We start from the raw sequence: 23,826 nt of genomic DNA on the forward strand, positions 1-23,826 counted from the left end.
GCTAGTCACCCTAATGGAGGCCATCCTCAGGGCGCGACGTCCCCACCTGGTCCCTCGGGTCATCTGCCATTTGTGGGGCTTCCCCACTAGCAGCAGCTGGTGGGACTGGCTGGTGCTGGAGGACTGGGCTGATGACTGGTGGCTACAGATCTTCAGGATGACTAAGGGGACATTCCTGGAGCTGTGCCACTGGCTCGTCCCTGTCCTGCAGCACTGTGACAGCTGCATGAGGCCAGTGGTCCTGCTCCAGAAAAGGGTGGCCATCGCCTTCTGGAAACTGGCCATCCTGGACAGTCACCAATCTGTGGGCCACCAGTTTGGGGTGGGCAGGGCCACCTTTGGGGCCATCCTCAATGAGGAAAGACATGCCCGTGTCACATCCCCCACCTCATGTGGGAGTCGGGGGCACCCCGGCAAGGAGCAATGTCAGGGACCAAGAAGGCAGCCCCTGCCAGGGACAGGAATGGGTGGGCATGCAGGGGGCAAGGGATGAGGGCCCCAGGGAGGCCTGTTCTTTGGGGAACAGGGATGGGGGCAGGAATGGGGGGGCATGCCACACCCCACCCCACACTCATGAGTGCACCCTCTCCCACACACTGCAGGTTGTCCGGGCCATTGACAAGGTGCTCCTGTTCTGTATCGGAGACCTGGATGGTGCCATCTGGGGATTCAAGGCGTTGGGCTTCCCAAACTGCTTCTGGGCCCTGGATGGCACACACATCGCCATCCGGGCCCCGGAGCACCAGCGGTGGGGCCTATGTAAACCACAAAAGCTACCACGCCGTGGTCCTGCAGGTGCTTGTCAACACCAGTGGTCACTTCCAGGACGTCTGTGTGGGCTGGTCTGGCCGTGCCCACGATGCCAAGGTGTTCCAGAACTCGGGGCTGGGATGCCGCATGGCTGAGGGGACCTTCGTACCCCAGCGGGAGCTCCCCATCAGGGGCACCACAATGCCACCCTGCATCATGGCAGATGCGGCCTACCCCCTGCAGGCCTGGCTGATGAGGCCATACACAGGGCACGTGCAGCCTAGCCAGGACGTTCTAAATGAGTGGCTGAACCAGGCCCACAATACGGTTGAGCAGGCATTCAGCCACTTGAAGGGGCAATTCAGTTGCTTCCACACCAGGCTGGAGGTGGGCCTCCACAGCGTCCTGGAAGTGTTCAGGGACTGCTGCACCCTGGACAATCTCATGGAGGTGAAGCACGAGCCCTTCATGCATGGGTGGGCCGTGGAGGCAGGGAGTAGGTATGAACAGCCCCCTGCCACCCTGTGCCGCCAGGCCCAACAGGACAGGATACAGGTATGGGAGGCTCTGTGCCAGGCCTTTGAGCAGGGTCCATAGTGTCTCCCACCACCCTGCACACCCCCCCCATCACTACCCTGCACACACCTCTCCCACCCCCACCTATGCACAGGGGACACAGAGTAAAACTGAACAATAAACTGTTTACTTGAACATAACTGTCTGCCTCTGCATGATCGAGGGAACTATGTACAGGTGGGGGCGGAGCAGTTAATGAGGGGGCTGGAGGGAGCTATGTAACGGGGCCCTGGGTGGGCGGCCTGCGATCCCCAGGGGGCCGAGTCAGGGGGCTTTACCCCTCAGTGGGGGTTGATGGCCAGGATCCCCATTGCCTGTGCCCGCCCCTTCTCTGCCATGTCCGGGGGCCTCATCGGGTCTGAGCTGGGGCTGAGCTGGGGCTGGAGGCATGGGCAGGTAGGGGCACAGCTGAGGCATGGTCCCCTTGGCCTTGCTGAGGTCAGCACAGGGGGTAGTGGGGGGCGAGGCTTTCATCTGGCCAGCCCTGGCCAGCAACGTGTGGGCCAGCTGCACAAGGCTGGCTGAGGGAAGGTGGGGTGGCACCAGGGATGCAAGGCCAGGCTCGTTGGGGGGGAGTGATGGGGGGGTGAAGTGAGAGGGAGGATTGGGGCGGGGGAGAGGTCAGAGAGGTGATGGAGGGGGGCAGGTAGATGATGGGGGGTTGGGTGATGGTGTCGTGGGGGCAGGAGGGGAAGGTACAGGAGTGGCGTGTGATGGGACAGCAGCCAGGGACAGGTGGCTGACCATGGCCTGGGTCAGGGCATCCAGGCTGGCTGCCACCTGGTCCCAGGCCTGCCGTTCCATAGCAAGGCACTCCCACAGCACACCTGTCGGTCTCACAGGGCTGCAGTGTGTGCTGCATCCCCCGCCTCCTCCTCCCCACCATGGTGGTGCTGGTGGATGGCCCCGCGCTGGCCCTGGTTGGGGCCTGGGCCAAAATCCCCCTCACCCTGGGTGGTTGGGCACCCCAGGACTGTAAGAGGGCTGGTCCACCAGCCAGCTGCTGGAGCTGTGGAGACAGAAGAGGGGAGAGGAATGGGCCATTAGTCTCAAGTGACGGCCCCTGCAAACCCCCACACCTCCCCTCCCCTCCCCTCCCCGTTCTGGGGGCCCTGCAGGGACCGAATCCCAGAGTTCTTCATCTGAGTGCTGTGAGCATGAGCTCCCCTCTGCCTCTTCCCTAGTCTCTCCACAGCCAGGCAGCCTGTGTGCTGTCCCAGCTGCGTGGTGCTGAGTGGCGCACATCGGCACTCTGAGGTCAGGAAAGTGGGGCCATCCAGCCTGCATGTGTCCCAGGGTCAACGGCTGTGGGGGTGAGCTGTGGCTGCCCCTGGTGCGACCGAGTTCCCCCTCCCCAAGCCCTGCAGTAACTGGCATGCATAGCACATACCTCTGGGTCCCTCCAGGAACTCGGGCAAGGCACAGTTGGAGGGGGCCTGGCTGGATGGGCCCGACACGACGTCAATGATGAGGGCCCCCAAACTCAAGCTGTCGTCATCACTGGTGGCCTGGAGCCTCCATGGGTGCCTGGTGCCAGCTGCTGGTCCTAGGTGGCCCTCGCCCTCAATTCCTGTTGTGGGCTCCAGCTCAGTGTTAGGGTCCACTGTATCAAGGACCACAGCCATGGGTCCCACCTCTTTGAACCCAAGGAGGTGGTCCAATTTCTTAAAGTAGGGGCAGCTGGTGAGCACTGCTCCCAGCCACCCAGCCATGTCCTGGGCCTTGCAGTAGCCCTGCCAGAGCTCCTTGACCTTGGACCTCACTTGGTCTGGGGTGCAGGTGGGGTGATCCTGGCTGGTGAGGCCCTTGGACAGGCGCTTGAATGCCACGGCATTGCGGCATCAGACCCCTGTTTGGTGCAGGATCTACTTGTCTTCCCAGAGGGCGAGGAGGTCCCACAGCTTGGCCGTGGTCCACGAGGGGGCCCACTGCTTCGGGGGCTAGCTCCCCTTCTGGGAGGACTCCCCAGTGTCCTTGGGGGGACGCTGGTGTGGGCAGGGGTTCGGGGTGCTGGCAGGCAGGGCGGGCTGACTGGGGCCTCACAACTGGGAGCAGGCTCTGCAGCAGTGTGGACTCCCTGCTACCTGCATGCTCTCAGCTTTCTGCCTGGGGCTTTGCAGGAACCTGCTTCCTTACACACGGCCAGACGCTGGAGCCATGGAACTCCCCTTGTGCTGTGAACGGTGCTGCCCCCTGCCAGCTGATCGCCGCCATGGAGGACTCCTTTTGAAATAGCAGTCTGCACAGCGTTTACACTTGCTCTCTTTTGAAACAGTCCTTCGAAAGGGGGCGCTCTTCCCACAGTGGGAACAGAGGACCAACTTCGACCAGATGGCCCCATTCTTTCAAAGTTACTTTTGAAAGATTGTGGCATGTGTGTTGACACTCCGCAGGTTATTTTAAAAGAAGGCCGTCCTTCGACCTCACTTTTGAATGTACTTGCTAGTGTAGACGCACCCCATGAGACCTCAACCCTCCAAAGAGAGACTTAAACCCAAATCCAAACCTAAACTTTTCAAGTTTTGCCCATGTCTTGCGAAGTCACTTGCCTTGACTTTCACATCATAATTCTGATTGTAAAGGAGTGAACCTACACCTTGCAAGCTATAAATAAAGTGTTTTGTAGCGGCTGGTCATGAATTAAAAGGTAATTTGGAATGTGGCTCAATGAATGGTGAACTGCAACATGTCACCGCTCTTTTGTGCCAAGATGGTGCAACATTAAGATGTCCTGATATTATGACAATCAATACCTCCCAGTGAAGACTTTTGCAACTGGCAATTGTAGGTCATTCTCAGCAAAAGTTTATTTCGCTTTAGAAGAATAAACAAAAGAAATCTGTAATGCTGGCACAGGGGGATAGGACAAGAAGAGGGTGTGTGTGTGTGTGTGTGTGTGTGTGAACACATTCAGCTTTGAATAAATACACAAATATCAGCGATAACCAACAATGACAAGTGACAGTCTTCTTCAAGTACAACTCAAGATTCTAATCCTGGGGGTGCTGCCTAACTGCAGCTTCCTTTTACAAATATTTGGGCTGAGTTCAGTGAAAGCTGAGAGCGCTCAGCACCATTCAGAATCAAACCCAGTGCCCCAGAAATGGCTACTCACTAGAAGCAGCTAGTGGAAAGAGTCTTTAGTTAGACATGAAGCAAAACGTAAGAACATAAGAATGGCCATCTTGGGTCAGCCCACTGGTCCATCTCTCCCAGTGTCCTGCCTTCTGACAGCGGCCAATATCAGGGGCTTCAGAGGGAAAGAACAGAACAAGCAGTCACTGAGTAAACCATTCCCTACCATTCACTCCCAGCTTCCGAAAGCCAGAGGTAAAGGACACCTGGAATAAAGGCTGCATCCCTGTCCATCTTGGCTAATAGCCACTGATGAACCAATCGTCCATGAAAATATAAATAGGAACCCTTAGAAATACATTAAAGTGTTCACTTAAAATGGGTCTTTAGTATCGATGTCACTTTCTTTCCATTAAGTATATATTGCATATCGGTAAAAAGGCTAAAATGGGAAATGGTAAAATAATACATTATGTTAACAGAAACGCTTCTGTAAAATACCTTTATAATGATGAGACAGGCCCAACCATTTCCTATGCTTTACAGTATCATTTCTAATGTATAAAGCCCCTGTGTAAATCTAATAAAGTAGCTATTCATAAAATGTTCAGCTTGAATAATAAAAGTACCAATTTTCTGTAATGATAGTTTTCAGATTTGAATAAGACATATAAAATATTTGGAGTTTTACAGCAATATAAAAAGAAAGACAGGAAGAAAAAATATGTAGTGTAGCCATATAATATGGATTATTTTTAATCTCTAAGTATTTTCAAAACACTAAATAACACACCAAAACATAAAAGGTTTCCATCTGAAAGCCCAATTCGTGCTGACAGAAAAATCTGAAAAATATTTTTATCAAAGCTAAAGTTTAAAAATTTATATAGCACACAGGTTAAAGAGAAAGAGATTCTGTACACCTGGGAGTCATGCTTGGATTATCTACAGATAAAATTTTTGCTTAAAAGTCACGTGATACACATAGTACCAATCTGCAATAACACAAATTCAGGGGCGGACATTTAACAATACAGTTTAGATCTGTGAATCAAATATTCAGGGACATCGGTCATGGAAAATTTTACAGAGAGTTGGTTGTGGGAATGAAATATATTGATGAGGGGAGATTGTCCCTCTATGAGTCAGAACTGAGGGAATTTTGGGTTCCAAGGAATTTGAAAAACATTTTATTTGAAAACAATTCAATTGCTATTTTACAATAAATATTCTATGTATGGCCCTTTGCATATTTTGTTAATGAAATGGAAATTGGCAGAAAAAAAGGATGTCTTCTTAACGGTTTGTCTTTTCCTATTGCTTATTCAGCTCTTGAAGCCTTTGAGCCAAATACATCCCTGATCTAAACATATTAATAATAAAATCATAGAATCATAGGGTTGGAAGAAACTGCAAGAGGTCATCAAGTCCACCCCTTCTCAAAGCAGGACCAATCCCAACTAAATCATCCCAGTCAGGGCTTTGTCAAGCCAGGACTTAAAAATCTCTAGGGATGGAGATTCCACCACCTTTCTAGGTAACCTATTGCAGTGCTTCACCACACTGCTGGTGAAATAGTTTTCCCTAATATCAAACTTAGAGCTCTCCCACTGCAACTTTAGATCATTGCTCCTTGTTCTGTCATCTGCTACCACTGAAAAAAGCCTCTCTCCATGCTCTTTGTAAATCCCTTCGGGTAGTTGAAGACTGCTATCAAATCCCCTCTCATTCTTCTCTTCTGTAGACTAAGTCCCTCAGCCACTCCCATAAGTCATATGCTCCAGCCTCTAATCATTTTTGTTTCAATCTGCTGGATTCTGTCCAATGCATTCACAGCTTTTTTTGCAGTGGGGGGCCCAGCATTAGACACGATATTCCAGACGTTAATGGCATTATACTGGCATCAATCTGGGATTTTGTCTTGTGTATATTATAATAATATGCAGAGCAACCCACAGGAATGCCTGTAGGTGGGATTTTTCCAGGGTAAATCTGCAGGAATTCACCTGGTTATAATGTAGATATTCTGAAATCAGAATTTGGATCCTAAACCTCAAGTCAAACTAAGGTGTTCTCAGTGCACAAGTCAATGCAAAGGGGGCAAAGTTGGTTTTCTGCCACCTTTACATTCCTTTGAGGCCGAAAGGGTGACCTAAATTGCACTACAAGGACACGTGCAAGCGTGACCTCAGCGCTCTCTCTATCAGTGCGAACACCTGGCATTCGCTCGCCTCAGACAGGCACGCCTGGAAACAGGGAGTGAAGGAAGCTCTTGCTATGTATGAAACTACCTTGGTGAAGGAAGCGGAAGACAGGAGAGCCCTCAGGAAGATCCATGCCCGTGATACCAGAGCGACATCTGCCTACTGCTGCTCACAGTGTGGAAAGGACTGCCACTCCCAGATCAGATTGCACAGCCACAGGAGACGCTGCTCAAATCAGTCCAACTAGGGCGCAAACCCATGATCCCTCGGGATCGAAGGATGCCTACTACTACTACTACTACTACATTCCTTTGGCACAAGCTGGAGCAAGACTGCTCTAATTAGCACCAGATGATAACTGCTCCCTGAAGGCTTTGATACTTCGCTCTGTCCCTTGGTCATAACCCCCAAATGCATCAGGAGCTGCAAATGCAAATGTAACCCTCCAACTAATGACAGGTGCCCACAAGAAGGGCCAGGTTCGGTTCCTAGGGGATTCTGTCAATAATGCAACCAAACCAACTTGAGCCCACACCCAGTAATTTGCAACAAATCTCACCCTACCTGCTGGGGGCCTGTAAGGGCAGTTCTTCCCCTCTCACAAGCAGAGCCTGAGATAGAAACAGTTTGTTTAATTACATGCAGTGTTCCTAAACAAAGGAAAGGAAGCCCCCATTAAGCAAGGCACCGTCTGCAGAGTCTGCTGTGCGGAGTCCCTTGCTTTATCCACACCCCCCCACTTATAGAGCACATCTACACTACAACAATCTGGCAACAGAAGTTACTGTCAGAAGAGATCTTCTGGCAAAACTTCTATTGACAGATCATGTCCACACAGAAAAGCAGATCAAAAGAGCAATCCAAAGAGTGGTCAGACTGCTCTGCTGCTCTCTTGGCAGAACAGCCACCTGGAAGTTTAGCAAACAGCTGCCTGACAGAGGCCCTTCCCACGCTCCCCCCCAACCCCAGGGTGCCTACATGGCTTTTTTGTTGACAGAAACTGTCGACAAAGGCATTATTCCTCATTGCGGAGAGGCAGAATGCTGTTGGCAGAAGTGCCGAGCTTTGTCAAATGACTGTCGACAAAACGCATTTTGTGTGTAGATGCTCTGTGATTTTTGTCAACAAAACATTCTTGTGTTGACATAGTCACAGAGTGTACCTCCTCCTCAACTCTCCACTCACAGCGTGGTCTGGTCTGTACCAGCACAGAGTTCACAGGTACATCAGTATGGGGACTCTTGCCACACAAGGGCAGGATCACCTCCTGGCTTCTTGCCTGCTGCTCCCACTGGACAGCCCCTACCTGCTGTTCTTTCCAGACACCCCGGCTGACTGCTCACTTGCTGCTTTGTGGATTTGCGTCTAGGCAAAACCCTGTGATTTCAGCTCTCAGTGGCTTCAGCTCTGGGCCAGGTTGTAAAGAATCTCAGTATTCACCAGGGTGGATTGTCACAGAATAACTACAGACTCCAGCATTGGTCTGGGCTTTAGTGCTGTTTTTAAACAGTGGGGGGAAGGACTAGTTAAACCAAACTTATGGCTGCACGGCCAACAGGCTCCCAACCAGCTGTTTCAACCAGTACCCCTCCCCTTTTCTACTCCACAGTGCTCTGCTGAGGAGAGCCCTGTATGATCCACATTTTACATAGGGATGACGACTGCCCTGTATCCCCACAATAATTTCAAGTATTGGTGATATTCCACAATTCCTGCACAGGGTGATAACATAAGCTGTGATTTTACAAGAAGTTGTTTACAATAGGCGAAGCGCCCCTGCTTTGTTTGTTACCCAGCAGGTGTTGCAAACAAAGCAACAGTTTACATAGGCACACCATGAAACTCTTCTCACTCCCACATAAATGATCTGTAAAGAACACATTCCTCAAATTCCTTCAGCTTTTGCTTCCACATTCTTTACACAAGTGACACTGAGATATTGAAGAACAGCAAGAAGTCCTGTGGCACCTTATAGACTAACAGATATTTTGGAGCATAAGCTTTCGTGGGCAAAGACCCGCTTCATCAGATGCATGAGTGGGGAGGGTGGTTTCAGAGGGGTATTTAAAGAGTGGGGTCACAGTAAGAGGGAGGGCCAGAGCTGACAATGTCTATTCAGCAAGGTGGAAATGGCCCAGTATCAACAGTACTTATCAAAAGAGGAAAAAACAAGTCAGATCAGACAGGGGGATGTGAGCCTTTATCAGAGTCTAATCTGTCTGGTCTGACTTGTTTTTTCCTCTTTTGATAAGTACTGTTGATACTGGGCCATTTCCACCTTGCTGAATAGACCTTGTCAGCTCTGGCCCTCCCTCTTACTGCGACCCCACTCTTTAAATACCCCTCTGAAACCACCCTCCCCACTCATGCATCTGATGAAGCCGGTCTTTGCCCATAAAAGCTTATGCTCCAAAATATCTGTTAGTCTATAAGGTGCCACAAGACTTCTCGTTGTTCTCAAAGCTACAGACTAACACGGCTACCTCTCTGATACATGAGGTGTCAAAGTCAGTTCCATGCTACTCAGAGATTCCCCATATTAGAGGAATCCCTGGGCAACTGGTTACACTGGCTGGTTACTGTTGGGACTGTGCAAATGGACTGGAATGGGACTGAGGACCCATAATCTTTAATAATCCCAAACCTTCAATTAATAAAAAAAAGAAAAACACAGAAGATACCTGATACAATAAATACTGTCGTTTCTGAAGAGGCTATTTTTTCATAGCATTCCAAAAAGCATCAATCCATTTCAAAGTGGCTTTGTCCAAATGTGATTTGAGCTATAGTGGGGAAAATGTTGAGAGATGTACATTTTGTCAAAGAGGTTCAAGGAAGCAACAAAATAACATATGGGAATGTATAGTACGTGGCCATATACAGGTTACCTACTTGCATGCCTTGGGTAAGAGCAGACAGCTTCCCAGCATGACAGCCTAAAAGGTTGTTAGAAGAATCTCATCTGCTTTAAAACAAGCTGTCAATACCTGAAAGCTTATACACATGCTGGGATCCAATTGTGCTGCATTTTATAACTAGAACTAAAACTGTAGATGAAACACCTGAAATGAGGTTCCCCAGCCATTTTATCTCTACCTTTCATCGACACATGGATAGGAAAGAGAACACTGGGGCTAATGAGTCTTGACTTGTGTGGATGTATAGAGAAACCTCAGTGGAAACCTGATCTTCCAATCAGAGCCCTACTTTTATATAAGCCTATTAATAATGAGTTCCATTGCATTTGTTTTCACTTGCATCCCAGTGGCATGTACTAGAAGCTAAGCATTCTCATACAACAATAGTGCCTCGTTCCCACATCCACCTGTATTTACCACAACTGCCTCTTGTTCATTCAGTCAAGCCCTCCCTGGTGCTCTGTTGGTTGTTGAGCAGTACTGCTGACTGAACAGCATGCAATCAGTACTCAACAGTATTTAGCATTCATGTACGCATGAATATTATATCTTATATTCAAACATAGGCACATAAATACAGTAGTTTATATATATATATATACAGGCTATCACATCGATATCCTGGTTGCACATGCTCACACACAAATATATGTTCATGCATATACAAAATGCTGTATAATCACATGCACATAAAAATATGTCTGTGTATATGCAGCATATATAAAATGTGTATATGGAAACGAGCATGGGCACATGGATATTATATTGCATACTTTCTATAGACATAATGCACTGTTGTCACATGCTGACCTATGTACACACATTTATATATGCCATACATACACAAACATATATGGCTACAACAATGCTCCCACCATGTATAGAATCATAGAATCATAAAACACTAGAACTGGAAGGGAACTTGAGAGGCCATCAAGTCCAGCCCCTTGCCCCAATGGCAAGACCAAGTACTGTCTAAACCAACCCTGACAGACATCTATCTAACCTGTTGTTAAATATCTCCAGAGATGGAGATTCCACAACCTCCCTTGGCAATTTATTCCACTGTTTGACCACCCTGACAGTTAGGAACTTTTTCCTAATGTCCAACCTAAACCTCCCTTGCTGCAGTTTAAGCCAGTTGCCTCTTGTTCTATCCTCAGAGGCCAAGAAGAACAAGTTTTCTCCCTCCTCATTATGACTCCCTTTTAGATACCTGAAAACCGCTATCATGTCTCCCCTCAATCTTCTCTTTTCCAAACTAAACAAGCCCAATTCTTTCAGCCTTTCTTCATAGGTCACATTCTCTAGACCTTTAATCATTCTTGTCACTCTTTTCTGGACCCTCTCTAATTTCTCCACATCTTTCTTGAGCTGCGGTGCCCAGAACTGGACACAATACTCCAGCTGAGGCCTAACCAGCGCAGAGTAGAGCAGAAGAATGACGTCTCATGTCTTGTTCACAACACACCTGTTAATGCATCCCAGAATCATGTTTGCTTTTTTTGCAACAGCATCACACTATTGACTCATATTTAGCTTGTGGTCCACTATAACCCCTAGATCCCTTTCTGCTGTAGTCATTTCTAAACAGTCTCTCCCCATTTTTTATGTGTGAAACTGATTGTTCCTTCCCAAGCGGAGCACTTTGCATTTGTCCATATTAAACTTCATCCTGTTTGCCTCAGACCATTTCTCCAATTTATCCAGATCATTTTGAATTATGACCCTATCCTCCAATACAGTTGCAACCCCTCCCAGCTTAGTATCATCTGCAAACTTAATACGCGTATTTTCTATGCCAATATCTAAATCACTGATGAAGATATTTAACAGAACCGGTCCGAACACAGACCCCTGTGGAACCCCACTTGTTATACTTGTCAAGTATATATTTATTCAAATATATTTATAAAGCTGTATGGGAATACAGCATATACACACACATATGTGAACATGTAAACACATCATAATACACATGTAAACTATACACATATTACATATATTTGTATGTATTTGCATTTATATGTATATTTGTGTGTATATTGATGTCTGCTTGCCTCTGTAGAGCTACATCTATTTATTAGTTGATATTTCCTTCTGTGTTTATTTGAACAGGGAAACAAAATAAAAAATATTTCATGATGGATATTGCCAGTACCTACACATAAATACTGAGATCAACGGTCCCCTGTCTGAAGGGCTTACTATTATGGTTTTACAAGTTTTATTGTTCTTGCACAACACATTAGAAGGCTGTCTTCCTGCAGATTACCCAAAAGCAGACGAATGAACCAACTCACTTGCAGGTCAAGCAGCAGATCATGTTTTGGAGGAGAGCGGGACCTTAAAAAATTCAAAAGTCACTGCACGACAATAGAGAATGCAGTTCCCAGTCAGCGACATTGAGAATTTCACTTGTTTAATATTCTCTAGGTGGGACAATGGAAACATATCAAACAGCGGACGTATTTTTAAAAAGTCAGTGCACATTTTTGAAATTTCACTGCACATCCATGCATGATTACCTGTTTTTTTTAGGCCACAAGGGATGCAAGATATTGCTGGGGGCTTTCTTTCCTGTACAGAAACAAGGCAACAAAGCATAACAAAGTGAAGTCTGCCATTTGGGAGAAGAACCATGCTCTTTTGAAGCAGAAGTCTTTGGTGCAACCAAAAATCTGAAACACAGAAAGAAATGTAGATTTCTTTTCACCTCAGGCATAGGAATGAAATAAGGAAGTAAAGAAACAAATTGGAAAGGTGGAATTCAACTACACTTGAACTTCTCAAATCTGGCAGCTTTGGGAAAGAGGTTAGGCCAGATTATGGAATTTTCCAGATTATGTGCGTGCACCATAATGAAGGGTAAGGAAAGTCTATTACTAAAGCTTTTTATGTGTACAAACCATTATGGGTTACTGTACATGTATAATACGTGATAAGATAAATCCTGAATGTGCTGTATTTAAACTGTTTTGTTTTTATTATCATCTCTAGGTAGCTAAGTGGAAAATCACTAATTGTGCAGCACAATGCTTTTCTGTTTCTTCCTATTTACAAGTTAAAATTGTGCTCGACAGTGTGTGTGTATATCTATACACACACACACAATTTTTTGTTTTGTTGGACTGCATTTAAAATTCCTTTGTTTTTCTTATCATTATGGTGCTCCAGCCATGCAGGGATCCAAACCACAGGGGTTTCTGGATCACAGACATCCGGATTAAGGAGATTCAAGTGCATTTAAAAACCTGGTTTCAAGAAGGAAAACATTGATTCTGGCACAGTGATCTGCAGTATGCATGTGTTATACATTCAGAAAGCAGGAGAATAAGCCAGATATACATCTTTCAGCAGCACTAAATATTTTGACTGAATGAGCAGCCCAGAAATGATGGGCAAATGAATTTTTCAAAAATGTGCCTGTCCAGGAATGATACAACTCGATGTTATAGCGCTCCCTCAGTCTTCTTCTAATTGTGAAAAGGAAAGATCAGGGGTCTGATTTTCATTAATACAGAGCAAAAAACCCAAATACTCCAAGCTGTGGGTTCTCAGAACTTTCAAATATCAAGCCCTCTGAAAACCCGGTCATGTCGAATTCCATAGCAAAACTTTGGTTGACTTCAATGGAAATTGGATAGGGATCTTAGGTGAAAAAGAACTATTGGACCATCAAAGCCATTTCTATCTAAGAGTGCAAGATAATCCCTGTATAATACAGGAGGTGCGCCAGACACAACATTTTTGCCAGACACATCCTGTTCTTTGGTCTCTTTTATTTAAAGATCACTCTGGATGGGGTATAGTAGTGATACTCAGAATGAAGAGCTCCAAATGGCCCCTTAATGTAGCTGCAGCTTTTTTGCAGCACGTGGTATTGGAACACTGCGTGATTTCATTATTCTCCAATCTAAGTTCTTAACCAGTTAGGATGATTTTACTGTGTTCATCAATTGTGGTTGACAAAATACCTTTTTGTTTGGTGAGAGTAAGATTATATACACAAACACACAAATAGTAAATGAAACCATGAATTCATGCTTCTGTGGCTCTTTTGGGTAACATTGATCTCTAATTTGGCTCTTGAACCACTGAGGTCAGAATATTATGAGGTTATAGAATCAACACCTCTATGTCACAGCTAAGGGTGTGTCTGGTGTATTGAGTTAACAAAGGACAAACAGGCATATAGACATTCTATTTCCCTGTGCAAAAGTAATACATTGTTGTTTAATACCTTTCTGGAGCAATGCTACTTAATGCAAGAAAACAATTGAATAATACATTGCCAGATTTTGGGATTTGTGGACACTTGAGGTCAGGATTCTACAAGCCACTTTATTCCTATTTCTATGTATCATTTATTGATTTTTAGTATAATTATTCGGTGGGTCTTATCCATGAAAGCTCATGACCTGATAAATGTGTTAGTCTCTAAGGTGCTAAAAGACTGCTTATAATTCCCCTTAGTCATTTCAGTAACTCCCTGCTTCTTAGGGATGTCTGTTCTGAGTCATAGGAAAAAGCCACAACCTGACCCTTTGCCTATAACCCACAGACTGAAGCCTAAATCCTTACAATTTTTTTTTATGTTCCTGGTGAGGTTTTATTTCCATTGTTTTGTACTTCTGCTCTGCCTAGTTTTGACCAGGCCAAGAACCACTCTGATACAGAAAGTAGAAAAGTTATTTTTTGATATTTCTGAGTCAACCACCACTTGGAAGCCAAAGTATGTTGTGTTATCTGTGGGGTTTTTCCAGCTTAATTTCACAAGGGCTGTGTCTACACTTGCATTCCTCTTTCGAAAGAGGAATGCAAATAAGGGAAATTGAAAAGGCAAATGAGGCACTGATTTACATATATCATGCCTCATTTGCATAATCTCTTCTCGAAAGAGATTCTTTTGAAAAAAAAATTTTAGATGGAGCTTTTTCGAAAATAAACCCCCTCTACACTTGTTTTTATTTCCTTTAAAAGAATCTCTTCTGAAAAGTGTATGCAAATGAAGCACAGGATATGTAAATCATTGCCTCATTTGCATTTTGATTTCCCTCATTTGCATTCCTCTTTTGAAAGACACAGCCAAACAGGTTTGACTACATTCAGCTGCAATAAGTTTTTAGTATCAGTACTAAATGGACACCATTAAGTTGTGTTGTCGCAAGTTCTGAACTCTCAGCTTTAAAAACCAATGCCAATGCTCTGTAGGCCAAATCCTTGCCTGTGTCACACAGGAGTCAGAGATGTTCAGGGGCCTGACTCCCAAATAAGGAAGATGCATACCACCTGGACACCCCAAGGGTAATAAAATGGAAGGCAGATTTGCAGTCACTTGCCTAACATAAAAGATCAGGGAGGTCAAATCAGTAAACTTCCTGCCCCACTGGTCAGGCTTCCACATATGCAGCCTCCTCTATCTTCTTCAGAGGCCTTGTGAAGGATAATGTGGACACGCAAAAAAAGAATTTGAGAGCTAGATTGTGGCTGGTCCTTGTGTATGTGCAAACATTGTCCCAGCCTTTGATGCCCCCTTACAGGTACCAGCCACACTGTAGTCTCTGCATTCTTCCTGGGTGTGGAGATGCTGGAGGAATTATGTTACACACATACTGAAACTCATTAATTCAATTAGAGGTCACTGACAGAGGCAGCAGCAGTACCATCAATGAATCATCACTCTATAGGCTGACACGAAAGCAGCATCACACAAAGGGAAGTTTTATAAAGTAAACTGAGGTCCAAAAATTCAAACTTCCTGTAGAACTGGTCCAATATATAGAATTTGGAATTTTACTTCATCACCAGTTCCTCTTCAGCTAATTGGAGGGACAATGGTGATAGCTTGGTAGTGGGCCATAAAAAGGAGACCACTGGATCCTGTTGATAGAAATAGAAGTGAAAACTAGCCTAAAAGTAGTGATTACGTGATTTCCAATTGGCATTGCAGACACAAATGCAAATAGGTTGCGTCACTCTAAACAGGCAACAGATGTGGATTATATCCTTTTCTCCCTCCTTCAGACTGAGGAAAGAATCAAGGTACTTTTACATTTTACACCCACTTACACTATCAAATTTAATATTCTCTCATGTTGGAGAGAAAAAAAAGGTTTCAAACATTCTAATGTACCCTAGGGCTGCTTGTCTCCTGCTGTCTTAATCCCATGAATATGCTACCTCCTCAATACACTTACTCCTATAGAAAAAAAAGTTCCAGCAATTTTGTTCAGCTCTTTCTTCCATTTAGAAGTATCAGTCTTCTAATCAGAGACTGGAAACACCACATGTAAGTGTGTCAGCACATATATAGAATCCCAGTTAGTGAATGCTCATAGCAACGTATTTACGAATGGTACATGTGTTAACATTCCTTTGTGCAAAAATATTTGTCTAAGAATTGCAAAAAGGGAAAAAATCATAATCATTACTTGTTTGCAGATAATTCAAGGACAGAAAAAGGGGTAAACTTGACTAATAAATTATTTCCAACAAGGAATTTGATTTGCTCTAAGAAACTGAAAGAATAGATGGCTTCCTGCAGCAGCTGCTGTCGAAACTCACCACTAATGCACACAACCTAGTCTTTCTACTTAAATGGAGACCCATTTTAGATTTTTTTAAAATTGCAACTAAGATAGCTTCTTTACAAAGAGGTCTAGCAAAGGGGGAAGCTGGAAAATATGAACTCTGTGATGAAAAATATTACAGAGACCTATAAAGCAGCAACGCAAAAGAATCGAAGGGTCAGGACAAATGTGATGTTAAACCAAATTTTAATTCACCTATTACTAGGACTGAAAGGAACTAAATGAGGCCTTACCATAATTCAGAGCAGCTTCAAGGTTGCTCTAAATTAGGCCTGGTCAAAATGATGCCCATAGCATTTCATACAATCAGGGGGGAGGGATAGCTCAGTGGTTTGAGCATTGCCCGGCTAAATCCAGGGTTGTGAGCTCCATCCTTAAGGAGGCCCTTAAGGGATTGAGGCAAATAGATGTCAGGGATGGTACTTGGTCCTCCCAAGAGGGCAGAGGACTGGACTAGATGACCTCTCACATTCCCCTCCACTTCTAGGAGATATGAATCATAGGGCTGGAAGGGAAGTCATCTAGTCCAGCCCCCTGCTTCAAGCAAGATCAACCTTAACTAAGTCATCCAAGCCAGGACCTCTTCAAGCTGGGACTTAAAAACCTCTAGGGATGGAAAATCCACCACCTCTTTAGGCAGTGCATTCTAGTGCTTCACCACTCTCCCTAGTGAAGTAGCTTTCCTAATATCCAACCTACTCCTCTCCTGTAACTTCAGACCATCGTTCCTTGTTCTGCTATCTGTCATCACTGAGAACAGTTTCTCTCCATCCTCTTTAGAGCTCCCCTTCAGAAAGTTGAAGACTGCTATTAAGTCACCTCTCAGTCTTCTCTTCTGTAAACTAAATAAGCCTACATCTCTCAGCTTCTCCTCATAGGTCATGTGCTCCAGCCCTTTAATCATTCTTGTTGCCCTCCGCTGAACCTGCTCCAGCACATCCACACCCTTTGTATACCAGGTGCCCCCAAACTGGACATAATATTCCAGATGTGGCCTCATCAGTGCCCAATAGAGGGGAACAACCACTTCTCTAGCTCTGCTTGCAATGTTCCTCCTAATGCACCCTAATACGCTATTAGCCTTTTTAGCTACAAGGGCACACTGTTTACTCATATTCAGCCTTTCATCCACCATAACCCCAAGGTCCCTTTCTATTGTACTGCTGCTTAGCCAATCAGTCCCCAGCCTATTACAATGCTTGGGATTCTTCCATTCCAAGTGCGGGATTCTTCCATTCCAAGTGCAGGATTCTACACTTCTCCTTGTTGAACTGCATTAAATTTCTTTTGGCCCAATCCTCCAATTTATCCAGGTCACTCTGGATCCTATCTCTACTCTCCAACATATCCACCTCTCCCCCTAGCTTAGTGTTGTCTGAAAACTCACTGAGGGTGCAATCCAGTCCCTCATCCAGTTCATTAATAAAGATGTTGAACAACACCGGTCCCAGAACAAGCCTTCGGGCACTCCGCTTGAAATGGATTGCTATCCAGATATTGAGCCATTGACTACTATCCATTGAGCCTGACTGTCAAGCCATCTTTCTGTCCATCTTATAGTCCATGGAACCAATCCATACCTCCTCAACTCATGAGTGAGAATGTTGTGGGAGACTGTATCAAAAGCTTTGCTGAAGTCAAGGTATATCACATCCACTGACTTCCCCTCCGTACCCTTGGGTTCATTAAATCCAGACCCATGGATCTGTGTATGTCTAGTATTTCTAGGTCGCTCTTAACTCGTTCCTTCCCCACCAATGTCTGCCCTCCACCTTCCCATACTGCATTGTCTAGCACCATAGTGTGGGAGCTGTCCTTGCCCGTGAACACTAAAGCAAAAAACAGCATTCAGCACTTCAGCTTTTCTTACATCGTCTGTCACTAGGTTACCTCTCTGATCCCGTAATGGCCCCACACCTTCCCTGATAACCCTCTTATTGTTAACATGCCTGTAGAAACCCTTCTTGTTACCCTTCACACCCCTTGCCAGCTGCAGTTCCAATTGTTTCAGGCAAAGACTCTCCCTTGTGCTGTAACTTCAACAAATCTATAACCCTAATGCTGGGAGGGGTTTCTCCAAAGGCTTACTATCTGGCTCCATATCACTCAGGGATTCCTCGCTTGTCTGGGATCTGGGAAATTCACGTGAATACTCCTATCTGGGACTAATTTAATCAGTAGCCTCTCTCAGGTATACTCAAATAAGCAAAATGAAAAAAAAAAAGGGTGCTCCTGACTAAGAAATAGAGATTTCTGTTAAATAAAGTATTTTATGTCAGCCTTTAGGGAAAAAAAAAAGGGCTTGGTGGACTTCCTACTCATCCAATCAGCCATCAGATGTGATGCTTGGTATGGGGATGGCCATTAAAAAACTATGTTTTTTAAGAGTTAATATACACTGGATACTGAGCTTATCCCTACATTAGATTAGAATGTAATTGTAGTTAGTTTGTTATGTCAGAATTATTGGTAAATTCTAACCTTAATAACTTCTGCTGCTGCTATCTACAAAGCCTTACATTGGTCTGTGCATCTCTTTTCCCTTATTAATGCTAAGTAGGCTAAGGTATACAATACCAGATACATGGTCAGTCAAAATTATTGTATCACCTATGCGTTATTTGAGTGAAACTATATATCTCAACAGTATTCCTCTTTCTCTCTCTCTCACACACACACACACACACTTTCATTTTGATGGGTACCACATCCCTTTCCCCACTGGGAGCTTTGTTTTTCCTCCTGGGAGATTCCTTCACTCATGCAGGCCCTAGAAACAAATATAGGTCAACAGTAAAGAATAGTTCTACATAACAGACTTTTTCACAGCTAGAAAATTGGGTTTTTACCCTGTTGCCTGTTTTCCTTCTCTCTGTACTGTTGAATCTTTCTGTAATTGTCTCACACCACTCTTCTCACTATCACCACCCTATGGCAGTATCGTAGCAGATCCCTTCATTGTTAAATTTGGGACGTAAATATATTTGGAAATTAAAAAGGCAAACCAGATAGTCTGTCATTAAAATCCTGTTTTCTTATAGTGCCTTTCTGCTAAGACAGACTTCAACATGCTGCTGCCTTCTCATAACGTTTAAGGTGGAGTATACTCATAAGAAAAATGCAGGGCAGGGAGGAAGGGATGGGGTGAAATCAAATTTGTAATGGAAGAGAGGGTGGGGGGTCAAAGTGTACATACAATGGGAACTTGATTGGTTGGGGCATACAGGTGCTACCATGGTATAAATGTTAAATAACAGTAATGAACTTTGATAGATTGTCTCAGATTGCCAGTCCCTTCCCTCCGGATGGAGAACTCTCCTATCGCCTTGGGAGAGGCAGGACTTTGCCCAGGAATACTCAAACACATAGATGCATGCCAACACCTTTGTAAGCATGGACTGAACCACTGTGTCATTATCAGGGTCAATAAAGGAGAGTACAAAGGCAGTACATTCAAGAGGTTTAACACAGGAACTTTTACTCCATCAGTAACAAACAGCCCAACATTCTCCTCCAGCCTCAACCTCTTCAGTCCACACTAAGGCACCTCCTTTCTTCAGGGCTGCAATTTTTGCATGAAGTGGCTGTGTAGGCTGTATTCTGGGCCTTTCTTCCGGCCCAGAGAGCGCATGCTCTGGACTTGTGTAAGAGCAGAGACACATGCCCCCTTCCTGACACCCATGCAGTGAGGTCTCTTCTAGCGTGGCATTCCCTCTCGCCCCTGCGATGTGAGCTAGCAGCAGGGAAAATGGGGTGGGATTTCCCTCTGCTTCTTTTGCTACTCTGAGCTCCAGTGGGGAGACAGGCAAATTCCTCCACAGTCATGCTGCTGGCAAGTAAACTGGAGACTCTATACGCACTTTAACTGTGGAGAAATTAGTGGCGCTCTAGAATAACCAACAATATCTAAAAATATGCTACCTAGAGGACTAGTTTTAGGCAGTATCTACTACTTTCTGGATCTGGAGCAGGTCTACATTAGACCTGACAGTTGATCCTAGATGCACAATTCCAGCTACAGCAATTGCATAGCTGGAATCGATGTATCTACGATCAACTTATCTGGCTGTCCTCAGTGAGGGAGTTCACTGGGAGAAACTCTCCTGTTAACCTACCAATAACAAGGAGTATGAGGTTGACTGTTGATTTCACACGTCCACAAAGGCACACAAAATCAACCCCCCCAGAAGATTGGCCCTGACCAGGTAGATCTCACATTAAGTGTGGATGTACCCTTGTTAAAGATTACCTATTACATCACAAACACTTCCTGCTACAAGTGCTCAAACACTTTGAATCTAAACTATGCTTTTGAATAAAAATGGTACATTTTAGCTAAAAGTTTCTCAGCGTTAGACAACTGTACAGCAAGCAATCAGGTCTCGCCTCAAACGCAGAAAGACACAAGTTCTGTGGAAAAATGAATGGCACTCTAGAATAACCAAGGATCTCTAAAAATATGCTACATAGATGACTACTTTTAGGCAATCTCTGCTGTCTCTATTCATTTCTCTCTTTCTTGCTTTTACAGTCACAATCTCCTGTCATGCTCATTAAAAACCCCAACAAAACCCCAGACCCAACCCGTTTCTAATGCACAACCTACTTGCAATGTATACGGATAAAAAGATTTGTTGCTGGAGAACAAGCCTTCAATCAGGTAGTTTTAGACATTAAAACACAGAAAATATGTCACTGGTTTGATGGCAGGAAATAAACAAGCACCAAGCTTAGAAACCACAGTTCATATCACTCAGCACTCAGACTGCTCTATAGAAACTAAGGTATCAACATTCACTGCAAACCCAGAGATAAGTGCTAATATTGAAGAAAGTGGGGTGAATATATGGAACAGGGCTGGTGCGTCATCGCTGTCTCCATCAACAACTGAACTGGGAACCTCCAGAGCTGAAAGGACGAGCTCATAGAGCACAAGCTAAAGAACTGTCAACTGCAGTAGATTCACATGCACTGTGTATCCAGCACAGAAGAGGAAGAGGAGGCATAACACAGACCTAAGTGAGCAGTGGATCATGGATGCATAGGCTTGGAGCCTCCAGGCCCAGCTTTGTACCAGCAACTAATTGCACCTGCATCTAAATGCAGTGACTATGACTAGCATTTAGCTAGTGAGCTTCCTGATTGTTTCCCAAGTGGAGCAGGCCCCATCAAAGAGGCACTCATTTGTGGGTGGAAAACTACGTTCAGTGCCAGAGGACAACACCCGCCCCCCACCTCAAAACCAGGGCTCGGTGCCAACACAGTACTCTGTATGTTAAAATGACCACTAAGGTGTGTGTGTACATACACTCTTTATAATAGCCAGGGAAGAATATAAACAGCTATGTTGTGTGGGATTTTCCAGCCACACTTTATAATATTAAAATCACTCAAGTTGATATATATTTGGGATTACTGGGACACTTCATTCATTCAGGCAGCAATTCGATAGTATGAGTTGAGTGGTGAAGTTCTCTTTTTTTATCTGAACCAATTATGATTTGTAGCTGTTTCTCCTAGGCCGTTTCTACACAGGCCACTTTCTTGGAAAGTGGCATGCTAATACACGGCCCGAAATATGCTAATGAGGCGTGGATGCAAATTCACCATGCCTCATTAGCATACAGTCACGTGATTTGGAGTCTGAAAGACCGTTCTTCCGGACTCCAAAACACCGTTTGGAAGCGCAGCCCCTGGGGGAGCTTCCGGAAGGAAGTCCTTCTTCCAGAGGTCCCTTCTTCCCAAAAATTTTCAGGAAGAAGGGACCTCCAGAAGAAGGACTTCCTTCCGGAAGGTCCCCCGGGGGCCGCGCTTCTAAATGGTGTTTTGGAGTCCGGAAGAACGGTCTTTCAGACTCCAAATCATGTGATGTTATGCTAATGAGGTGCAGGTAATTTGCACCCATGCCTCATTAGCATATTTTGGGCCGTGTATTACCATGCCACTTTCGAAGAAAGTGGCCTGTGTAGAAACAGCCCTAGAGTGCTCTCTGGCATTTGCATGCACAGATGTTGCAAGTCCAGTGAACTAATAATTAAAAGAGTAGTAAAACAATATTATACCAGGGATGAATCAGGCAAAGTCTCCTCTATGTTTATTTGAAACAGCCATGTGTGAAATGCAGGCCATGTGACACAGGAGTTGCCATGGCTAAAAACCATATTTGCTGAGAACTGGGTAAATAGTTGCACAACTTCCTGTGTAAATGCCAGAGAGCACTTCAGTGTCTACTGGGCAGTTTAAACACAAGCTTTTTTCCGCCCCCAATTTCTCTAATTTTATTGATTTTGTTCCTACATGTAACTATCATTTTCCTTTATAAAATCTCTTCTGCTTCTCTCCATTTACTCAGAAGCAAACCTGGATCAAATAGTAAGAAGGACATGGCAAAGAAAACAAAGCAAAGGACATGTTGTACTAAGGAGGACACTGTTTTGATCGGTTTGCCACGTAGGGCCATTTAGGCATGGGCCAGAAAAGGAGTGGTTCAAAGCTGCTGCAACCAGGTAAAGCACAAGAACATTTCCCAGAATTCCTGGCTTGTGCAGAAGTTACATGCATACTACTGTGTGTCTTTGTGGAACTTATTCTACCTTTCCTGGCAGGTCAGTACAAGGCAGAGAGAGTCTCTACCTATTTAGATATAATAGACAGGGGTCATTGTTCTGTCTGGCTCTGCAGAGGGCTTCCCAATGGGAAAATGAATATTTACACCCTCCCCACATGCTGCACCCCTCAGGACAGTTTCAGCAAAATGTGACCTCTAGCATTTAGTCCTTTCCATTTCTCACATTCAAAGCCAGCATTTCTTTTGAGTAACAAAAATCAATAATGATTTCACCGTCTCCCAGCTCAACCCCAATGTGCTTTCATTTCCACTCTGGTCTTATTTGCATTCTGTCCTCCAGATGTAAAGGAGACCCTTGGGGGTCAGGCAGTACAGGCTTTCTATTTTTCACGTCACCGCACTAACAGAACGACAGAATTCTATGTCATTAATGTTACAAGAAAAAAAAAAGTGTTTCCTATTCATCCTGTTTCCAGCCATGCTAGACTTTTCTTTCAATGATACTAAGCAAGCTCTGCACTGAAATATCATGCTACTGGCCCAAACTCTGGTGCATTATGTATGAACAGACTTCACAATAACATGTTCTTCACTGTAAGAGTAGAAATTGTTCATAAGAAAGTCAAAAGCAGGCTATAGGGGTCCATACACGGAACCATTTCAAATCTATATGACGGCTTCCTGACATGAAAGTGTTCGCTGTTCTACTGTAGGACGGGATATTTTCTTGTCTGTCACAACAGCTGCTTTCATAAAAATAATGACATTTACAGTAACAGAAGGAGCTGTGTTAGCCTATATACTATCAAAACAAAAAAGCAGTCAAACAGCACATTAAAGACTAACAAAATAATTTATTAGGTGAGCTTTCGCGGGACAGACCCACTTCTTCAGACCATGGTCTGTCCCATGAAAGCTCACCTAATAAATTATTTTGTTAGTCTTTAATGTGCTACTGGACTGCTTTTTTGTTTTGACATTTACAGTAAGTCAGAAAAATAAAATTACATGTTTAGGAGTAAATTAATATATTACCAGCTCCTTGTGGCACATTTTATGCAATTAGGTTGCATATCTTTATGCACTCTGTTAAGAAATATATATGACATTGTTATGCTTGGGGAGGCAAGCTACCACAAGAG

Source organism: Carettochelys insculpta, chromosome 4 (genome assembly GCF_033958435.1).
Source record: "Carettochelys insculpta isolate YL-2023 chromosome 4, ASM3395843v1, whole genome shotgun sequence".
In the NCBI taxonomy this organism is placed as follows: domain Eukaryota; kingdom Metazoa; phylum Chordata; order Testudines; family Carettochelyidae; genus Carettochelys; species Carettochelys insculpta.